We start from the raw sequence: 10,385 nt of genomic DNA, 5'->3' as shown, positions 1-10,385 counted from the left end.
AAAAAGGGAGAACTACGGACCAATATCCCTGACAAACATGAGTGGAAAAATTCTCAAAATATTAACAAGTGCATACAACAGTACATTAAAAAGACCATTCACTATGATCAGGTGGGATTTATTCCTGGGACACGAGGTGGTTCAGTATTCAAAAATCAATGTTATATACCACATCAACAAAACAAAGAATCATCTCAACAGATGTAGAAAAAGCATTTGACAATATTCAGCATCCAATGATGATAAACCTCAACAAAACGGGGTTAGAGGAAACATACCTCAAAATAAAGGGCATATATGAAATACCCACAGCTAATGTCATCCTCAATGGTGAAAAACTGACCAGGGTCAGGAACTAGACAAAGAGGTCCATTCTCACCACTTTTATTCAACGTAGTACCAGAAGTTTTAACCACAGCAATCAGGCAAGAAAAAGAAATAAAAAGCATCCATATTAGTAAAGAAGTTAAACTATGATTATTTTCATACAGCATGATATTATAGATGAAAATCCTGAACGTTTTACCAAAAAAAAAATGCTAGAAGTAATAAATAAATTCAACAAAGTGTCAGGATGTAAAATCAGTACCCAGAAATTGGAGCATTTCTATACACTAACAATGAAGTCATAGAGAAATTAAAACAACAACAACAACAACAAACATCATTTGCAATTGTACTGAAAAGAATAAAATACCTAGGGATAAACTTTTTTTTATTAAAAAAACTTTTAGTTTATTTATTTTTTAGAGAGAGAGAGACAGAGGGCAAGTGAGGGAGGCAGAGGGAGACACAGAATCTGAAGCAGGCTCTAGGCTCTGAGCTGTCAGCACAGAGCCTGATGTGGGGCTCAAACTCATCAACAGTGAGATCATAACCTGAGCTGAAGTCAGATGCTTAATCGACTAAGCCACCCAGGTGCCCCCCTAGGGATAAACTTAAACAAAGAAGTGAAAGTCCTGTACTCTGGAAACTATAAAACACTGATGAAAAATATTAAAGATGACACAAATGGAAAAAAAAAACATTTCATGATCATGGATTGGAAAAATTGTCAAGATGTCCATATTACTCAAAACAATCTACATATTCAAAGTAATCCCTACCAAAATACCAACAACATTTTTCACAAACTAGAACAAATAATACTAAAATTTGTATGGAACCACAGAAGACCCCAAATAGCCAAAGCAATCCTGAGAAAGAACAAAGCTGGAGGTATCACAATTCCAGATTTCAAGTAATCAAAAATAGTATGGTACTGGTGCATGCGCGCACACGTGCACACACACACACACACACACACACACACACACACAAAATAGACACACAGATCAATGGAACAGAATAGAGACCCCAGAAATAAACCCATATACATATAGTAAATTAATCTATGGCAAAGACGACCCAAATATTTAAGGGGGAAAAGACAATCTTTTCAACAACATACAACTTAGAACACAAAAACCCAAACAATCGAATTTAAAAATGGGGAGAGAATATCAATAGAAATTTTTCCAGAGAAGACATAGAGATGGCCAACAGACAAATGAAAACATGCTCAACATCACTCATCAGGGAAATATCACAAAATCACAATGAGATATCACTTCACATGTGTTAAAATGGCTAAAATCAAGGAGACAAGAAACAAGTGTAAGAGAGAATGTAAATTAGTAAATCCACTCTTTAAAAACAGTATGGAGATTCCTCAAAAAGTTAACAATAGAGATACATGATCCAATAATTCCACTCTTGGGTACCTTCTCAGGGAAAATGAAAGCACTAACTTGAGAAACACATATCCAGCACTATGTGTATTGCAGCATTATTTACAACAGCCAAGACATGGAAACAACCTAAGTGTTCATCAAAAGATTAGTGGACTAGAGTGCCTGATGGCTCAGTAGGTTAAGTGCCTGACTCTTGATTTTAGCTCAGGTCATGATCTCACGGTTCATGAGACCAAGCTCCACAGTGGGCTCTGCACGGACAGTGTGGAGCCTGCTTGAGATTCTTTCTCTCTCCGCCCCACTGGCTGGCACAGTCACTCTCTCTCTCTCTCAAAATAAACAAACTTAAAAAAAAGATGAGTGGATAAAGAAAAGTGATATATATGTATATATATGTATGGAAAGATGGTTGTTATACTTCCGGTGAACACAGCACAACCTATAAACTTGTCAAATCACCAAGTTGTACACCTGAAACTAGTGTAACATTGTGTGTCAACTATACATAAAAAAAAAAAAAAGACACATTCAGGGGCACCTGGGTGGCTCAGTCGGTTGAGCATCTGACTTCAGCTCAGGTCATGATCTCATGGTCCGTGAGTTCAAGCCCCACGTCAGGCTCTGTGCTGTCAGTTCGGAGCCTGGAGCCTGCTTTGGATTGTGTGTCTCCCTCCCTCTCTGCCCCTCCCCCACTCACACTCTATCAAAAAATGAATAAACGTTAAAAAAGAAGACACATTCAGCACATACACAGAAATACTCATTATGGTTCAGTACTTCTAGATTCCCTTAATATTTATTTAAAACTCTTTCAGCCATCACTGAGATACATTAAAATCATATATCCACATCAGTCTTCCCAAACTAGATTTTCTGATTCAGAAATTATGACTTATCACATCCCTGTTTACTGAGTGAATATGGATTTTTTCAATAAGAAGGAAAATGGAAGAAAGGGGGCAGGGAGAAAATAAGTTAGATCTAGATGATTCTGAATTTTATATTTGTAGTTAAAGAAACATGGGGTCAAGAATTAAGGGAAATCTCTGGGTTGCTATGATGGAAAAGTGGTAAGGGTTTTTGGAGTTGAAAAGGCAAAATTCTGAGGCCAGGATATTCCCATCACTTCCCATCATATTTGTTAGAGTATTAAGAGATGATAGCTAACAGAGGAGTTGAGAGGAATATTATAATCTAAGTAATGAGATCTTTCAGGAACTTGGGAGAGAATTCATCAATGTAGTGGACGGCTGCATGAAAGATGGTGAAGGGCTAGTTTCAACACCTGGACATGTATACCGATTTGCATTGTTAAGATCAACAGGTTCGATACCACACATCCTGCCCCTGAGCTTTGTAGTTTGAGACAAACAACTGTGTCATTTTAAAAGTGCAAACTCTTCTTTTTTTTTTTAATTTTTTAACATTTATTTATTTTTGAGAGACAGAGAGAGACAAAGCATGAGCGGGGGAGGGGCAGAAAGCGAGGAGACACAGAATCTGAAGCAGGCTGCAGGCTCTGAGCAAGCTGTCAGCACAGAGCCCGATGTGGAGCTCGAACCCACAAACTGTGAGATCATGACCTGAGACGAAGTCAGATGCTCAACCGACTGAGCCACCCAGGTGCCCCAAAAGTTCAAACTCTTCTAAATGTGGAAACTCATTTCCCTTTTAGACTCGTATGTAATGAATCCTGTTCTAACTCTCTTTGGGAGACAAGAGAAGAATCCTCCTGTGAGAAAGAAAAAAAAAGATTGTACTGCCTTATTTTCTGGTTCATGTGTTAAGGAGAATAAATTTCATCACTTGAGTTTAGGGGTTAGGTAAAGGAACAGTGAATTAAGTTATTAGGAATAGTAGGGAGAAAAGGGTATTTGTTAAGAGAACAGGCCCTGGAGTCAGTCTGTGTCACTTATCATCTCTTAGGACATGTTATTTTTCTTGGCTTTCGCATCTGAAAAATAAGGATGAATGTAATTAATTTGTTGAGATATTATAAAAACTGAACAACGAAGAAGAGAATCTGGCATATAGAAAGGGCTCAATAATTATCCTTCATGGGGATGCTGTGACTATAATGACGTTTACACATTTGGCTGGAAAGGAAACAGACATCTAGGCAGGTCATAATACCCTTTGCCTGTGTTATTCACAGGCATTTCTGGAAGAACTCAACAATGTTTCTAAAGATAAGAAGAGGCAGACATCTTAAACTCATTCAGAGCTCACTCATATCCCTAGTCTTCTTTTCTTGAGGATGAATCAAAATTGTGTTTTCTAAAACTATAAAATGAAAGCTCTGGAAGTAAAAGAAAAATTGCCATGGTGTTTTACTAGGTCTTAAAGTACACATTCCTATGTATCAACAGCAAACAAAATACTTTTTTTAAATTTCACATTTAGAAGCAAAAGGCACGGAACATTCTCATTTTCTCATTCCTGGGATTCTTTTCCCTTCCTTACTGAAAAGATGCTGGTTGTTGCTGCTGATGTAAAGTCCCCCTATATTTCTTCACGTATCTATATATTCCAGTGTTTGGAACACTTATCTGAGGGGAAAATTCAGTGTTGGAAAACTTACCTGGGGAAATAAAAAGTACCTGTTTTGAGTAAGTTGTATCATGACTAGAAGAATAAATTCATGCTCAATTTCTGTAACAACATTAGGTCAACCCATTCTTACTGATTTTATGCTCATAGTTCATAAATGCTCTTTAGTGAAGGGTTACATCTGTCTTATTCAGAAACTACAAGCTAACAAACGTTCCTAAAGGATCATTGAAACCTCAAGATCCCTTATGTCCTATTTGGCTCTCTTACATATGACATTTTAGTAACAATAATAACTCAGATTAGTTGGCTGTCACCCCACCTCCAATGCTCAGGAGTATCCTTTTACCCCCAAACCCTAGCTCTTGTCCAAAAAATACTGAATACTCAAGGATGACGTTTACTATGTACTCATAAACAAGCCATCTCCAACTAGATACTGATGCCATTTCCTGTCCTTCAGTCTCCTCCAGGTACATTTTGGGTCCCCTGTGCCTGAAGGTAATGCTGTTTCTGGGAGGTGTTTACTAGAAATTACTATGTCCTCTGACTTCTACTAAATGAAGGCATAAGGTCCCTTGAGATACTTAAATTGTAAAGTGTATTACCGTGAGAATGTGAAGAATTTCTAACTCCTCTTTGGTCACACTCTGTTAGAGGTAAATTCAATGATTGCAACTAGTTCTTTAGCACATTAGAGATGTTTTAGCATAATAGTGCTGGCTTTCTGTTTTTACCTTGAAACTCTTGCTCTGTATCTAACTTAGAATAGAATCCCTTGGGAGTTGGATCAAATGAGTGACAAACTTTACCTGTGCTCAGCATCATCCCATAATGACAACTTTGTTAATGAGTTATTTTTCCCTTAGGAAAAAAAAATCCTCTCCAGGGAACCCCTGCAGTCTCATGAAAACAAACTTTTGACAGTCCTATGTAACAAATTGAGGAGGAACATCTGAATCTCTCTAAGATTTTAGCTGCTTATTTCCTAACTTTCTGCTCTATACTCATATTCACCTGCTGCAAAAATAAATCACCTACTGTGTTTTCCTAGGTTCTATTTCATCCCATTGATTTTATTATCAATCTGTTAAATATGGGACTAGTTAGATCAGTGCACTTGAGAGAAGTACCAAGAAGGAAACTTTTTATGATTATAAAATGATTCAGCCCAGTTTGGAAATGGACCATAGGCTAAGGTCATCTTCCCAACTGAAAAACTGATTAAACTGCCATCAGAAAAGACAATGTACCTCTCAGCCAGTAACAGGGATGCGTCATCTTTTAAGAAAAGACAAGTTCATTTTTTGGTTATATATTAGCATTTCTGCCATATGACAGTTTTTAGTTCAGTTGGGAGGAAAAATTGTCACCCTTGATAATACAAATAAACATTTGAGTAGCAGAGAATCCCATACTCAATTGATTAATATAAATTGTCATTCTATGGGCATGTGTTGGGATTTGGAGTTAGTCATGGAAAATGTTATAGCACAGAAGGAAACACAGCAGGGTTTTAAGGTAGGCATCACATTTAGATAGACAAGAGATAGGAGTATACATTCCAAGGGAGACATAGGACATTTATAATCTAAAAATATCCATGAATTAAGATTTCCTTGATTACAATTCATTATTGATGATATGTATCAGATATCAGGAAAGGTAGGTTAAAATGGCAGTTCATGAAGGTCAAGGGGAAAGTCTTACCCTTGTCAAATAATTCTGACACTACTAGCCCCTTTAACAGCCAGTAGCTATAAAATAAAAGTTCTCCTTCCATGTCATTTAGATATTGATGATTTTCCGCATTTTGTACTTGCTTGTTCCAAGTCTAGACAGAGGTTTTCTCTCATGTCACAGAACAATTTTCAAACAATAGTTGATTTGCTAAGATCTTAAAGTATAAAACAAAGCTTTCCTAATTTTACTACACTTGATCTTAGCCAAAAGGCCGAGAAACGATAAAGCTTTCCTAATTTTAAAACCCCTTAGCTTTGTTTTATAAAGTAACTCAAGCCTGTTATCTTTTAACATTTTTAATGTAAAATATCTTACTTTATAGCCCTGATGTTTTGGCAACACTAAGGAAAAAACAGTTTGGTTTAATACATTTGGTATCTGGCAACCTAATAAACTCATTAATAAATTGCAAGAGTACATCATTGTTGGACTAAGACCAACAATATAATTAGCCTTGTTTACCCATGGGCTTTTAATCACATAACAGTCACTTTATAAGGTGTGACTGAGTGTAAAACTTTAACAATAAAACCAGTTTCTGTTGAGGATTAGAATATTCCCCAATGGATCTTATACTGATTTTCATCACTTTTATAGGCAGATTTAAAAATATATATATTGTGATTCCTAATTGAAATAATTATACTGACGTGACTATATAAAGTTGAGTGAATCCAAAAAGTTTATTTTTGCTTTTGTTTCCCTTGCCTCAGGAGACATATCTAGAAAGAACTTGCTATGGCTGATGTCAAAGAGGTGACTGCCTGTGTTTTCCTCTAGGATTTTTTTATGCTTCTATGTCTCACATTTAGTTCTTTAATCCATTTTGAGTTTATTTTTGCTTATGGTGTAAGAAAGTGGTCTAGTTTCATTCTTCTGCATGTTGCTGTCCAGTTTTGTCAACACCATTTGTTGAAGAGACTTTCCTGCTTTGTTGAAGATTAATTGACCTTATAATTGTAGGTTCACTTTTAGATTTTCTGTTCTGTTCTACTGATCGATGTGCCAATTTTTGTGCCAGGGCCACACTGTTTTGATTACTAGAGCTTTGTACTATAATCTGAAGTCCGGGACTGTGATGTATCCAGCTTTGCTTTTCTTTTTCAAGGTTGTTTTGGCTATTCAGAGTTTTTTTTTGGTTCCATACACATTTTATGATTGTTTCTTTTAGCTCTGTGAAAAATTCTGTTGTATTTTAATAAGGATTACATTAAATGTGTTGACTGCTTTAAGCAGTATAGACATTTGAACAGTATTTGTTCTTCCAGTCCATAAGCATGGAATATCTTTCCATTTGTGTCATCTTCAATTTCTTTCATCAATATTTTACATTTTTCAGAGTACAGGTCTGTGGTTAGGTTTATTCCTAGGTATCTTATTGTATTTGGGTACAACTGTAAATGGGATTGATTGCTTAATTTCTTTCTGCTACTCCATTATTGGTATATACAATTGCAACAGATTTCTGTATGTTCTGTACAGATTCTGTAAATCCTGCAAATTTACTGAATTCATGTATCAGTCTAGCAAGTTTTTGATGGAGTCTTTTGGGTTTTCTATGTAGAGCATAATGTCATTGGCAAATAGCGAGAATTTTCCCTCTTCCTTGCCCACTTGGATGCCCTTTATTTCTTTTTGTTGTCTGATTGCTGTGGCTAGGACTTCCAGTACTATGTTAAATAACAGTGGTGAGAGTAGACTTGTCTTGTTCTTGACTGTAGAGGAATTTTTTTCTCTTAGTTTTTCTCCACTGAGAATGATATTAGCTGTGGGTTTTTCATAGATGGCCTTTCTGATGTTGAGGTGTGTTCTTTATAAACCTACTTTGTTGAGGGTTTTATCACAAATGGATGTTCTTTGTCAAATGCTTTTTCTGCATCTACTGTATTGATCAATGTGATATATCAGGTTGATTGATTTGTGAGTATTGAACCATGCTGGCAACCCAGGAATAAATCTCACTTGATCAGGATGAATGATTTTTTAGTGTATTGTTAGATTCAGTTTGTTAGTATTTTACTGAGAATTTTTGCATCCATGTTCATCAGGGCTATTGGCCCGTAATTCCAAATAAAAAGCTTCTTCACAGTGAATAAAACAATCAAAAAAACTAAAAAAACCCTATGGAATGGGAGAAGATATTTGCAAATGACATCCCTGATGAAGGGTTAGCATCCAAAATATATAAGGAACTTATAAAACTCAGTACCTTCCAAACAAAATTCAATTAAAAAATGGGCAGAAGACATGAATAGACATTTTTCCAAAGAAAACATACAGATGGCCAAAAGTTACATGAAAAGATGCTCACCATCACTGATCATCAGGGTAATCCAAATAAAAACTACAATGACATATCATCTCACACCTGTCAGAATGGCTAAAATCAACAACACAAGAAATAAGAGGTGGCACAGAATCTCTGGAAAACAGTATTGAGGTTTCTCAAAAAATTAAGTAAAACTACCATATCATCCAGTAATTGCACTACTAGGTATTTACTTCAAAACACAAAAACAAAAACAAAAACACTAATTAAATGGGATCCATGTACCCCAATGTTTAAAGCAACATTATCTGTAATAGCTGAACTATGGAAACAGCCCAAGTGTCCACTGACTGATGAATGAATAAATAAGAGGTGGTATATATGCACAATGGAATATTACTCAGCCATAAAGAAAGAATGAAATCTTGACATTTGCAACAAAGTGGATGGAGCCAGAGAGTAATATGCTAAGTGAAATAAATCAGTCAGAGAAAGACAAATACCATATGATTTCACTCATATGTGGAATTTAAGAAACAAAACAAATGAGCAATGGAAAATAAGAACCAAATCAAGAAACAGATTCTTAACTATAGAGAACAAACTGATGATTACCAGAGGGGAGGTGGGTGAAAGAATGGGTCAAATAGGTGAAGGGATTAAAGAATGTACTTGTTGTGATGAGCACAGTATGACACAGGGACATGGTAAATTACTATATTGTACACCTGAAACAATATAATACTGTATGTTAATTAACTGGAATTACAATAAAAAAATTAAAAAAATAAGAACTTTTTAGTTAGAGAAGAACACAGTAAATTAAATTTACAATATTCTAAATAAGCATCAGCTTAATTACATATCTTAACTTGATAAAAAATTGAGGGACAATTTTGCCCTTCCTATTAATAATTTTATCAAATATTTTATTTTGGTTTACCATGTCAATTATAGTGATATAAAGCATGGGTAACTGCTTTAATTGCTTTCCATTATGCAGTCTCCTGGAAATTTTAATAGTTAATTTATGTTTTTATTTATTAAGAGGGTAGTATGGTCTACTACACTTGATAGGTATCAGGGGTCACGATCTGCCACTCTTGGGCAGTTATATAGATGACTTTTGTGGCAATAGTGGCCTAAAAGAGTCTCAGCAGTTCACTAAGTTCAAGAACACCCAGATGAACATGCTATCAAAGATCCTATTTTGCAATAGTAACCAGAGATGGCAGAAGAACATAAATACTAATGGATACAGAAGTATCTGCAAACATTATGGAAAGGCACCTAAACTAGGTGTTTACTGCATGTTTTAATAAAACGATTTCCGCATTTGGCCTTGCATCTTAAACAACTAGTAAAAATCAAACAACATATATGAAACAAAGGTTTTCAGAAACTGAGTGACAGTACAGTATTGTGATCCCTGCATGAAAATAAAACATGAGGTCAGCCTTAGTGTTGCCTAGATATCTGCCTAGAGGCAATTTCCAACGTGAAGTATAAGAAACAAGAATCCAAACGAAGCCAATCCTACTCAGTTTAGAAGATAAAAAGTTCAGAGACCAAAGTAGCTAGAATATATGGGAGAGACTACTGGAGAAGCAATAACATTTTGGAAAGAAATTTCTGGAAATGAATGTACCCCTTGAATCTCCAAATGACTACTCAATTTCACATTTGTGAGAGGAAACAACCACAAAAACAGAATGCAAAGAACTATTCTCAGCACTCCCATGGGGCTGCAAATAGTTGATGTGTTTACCAACCAGAGTGATAAGACATCATGATACATGGGCATTAGGTAAAATCATCAGAGAATTATTGCATTAATTATGGGGAGAAAGCTCTAAATTAAAAGCGGTCTTAACTAAACTTAAAATCAAAAGCATGTCTTTGTACAACAAAACCAATTCCAGGTAGCTTAGCTACACATCACAACAAAACTCAAATTTAATGGAATACAACAAAACCTAGTACTCACTGTAAAATTTTTAACATGCTCAGCATCTTTTAAAAAATGTTTATTATTATTTTTTTTTTTTGAGAGAGAGAGATTGAGAGAACAGGGGAGAGACAAAGAGTGA

The 10,385-nt window shown here is 35.5% G+C and overlaps 1 pseudogene; it reads right to left on the bottom strand.

Annotated features, from left to right (window-relative positions):
• Nucleotides 1–6,160: 6,160 nt before the first annotated feature.
• LOC123577622 lies at nt 6,161–6,249 on the bottom strand (annotated as a pseudogene).
• Between the last annotated feature and the right edge of the window lie 4,136 nt (nt 6,250–10,385).

This window comes from Leopardus geoffroyi, chromosome D2 (assembly GCF_018350155.1).
Source record: "Leopardus geoffroyi isolate Oge1 chromosome D2, O.geoffroyi_Oge1_pat1.0, whole genome shotgun sequence".
In the NCBI taxonomy this organism is placed as follows: domain Eukaryota; kingdom Metazoa; phylum Chordata; class Mammalia; order Carnivora; family Felidae; genus Leopardus; species Leopardus geoffroyi.
Note: the sequence above shows the minus strand (reverse complement) of the source record. Positions and strands in the feature narration are given on the sequence as shown.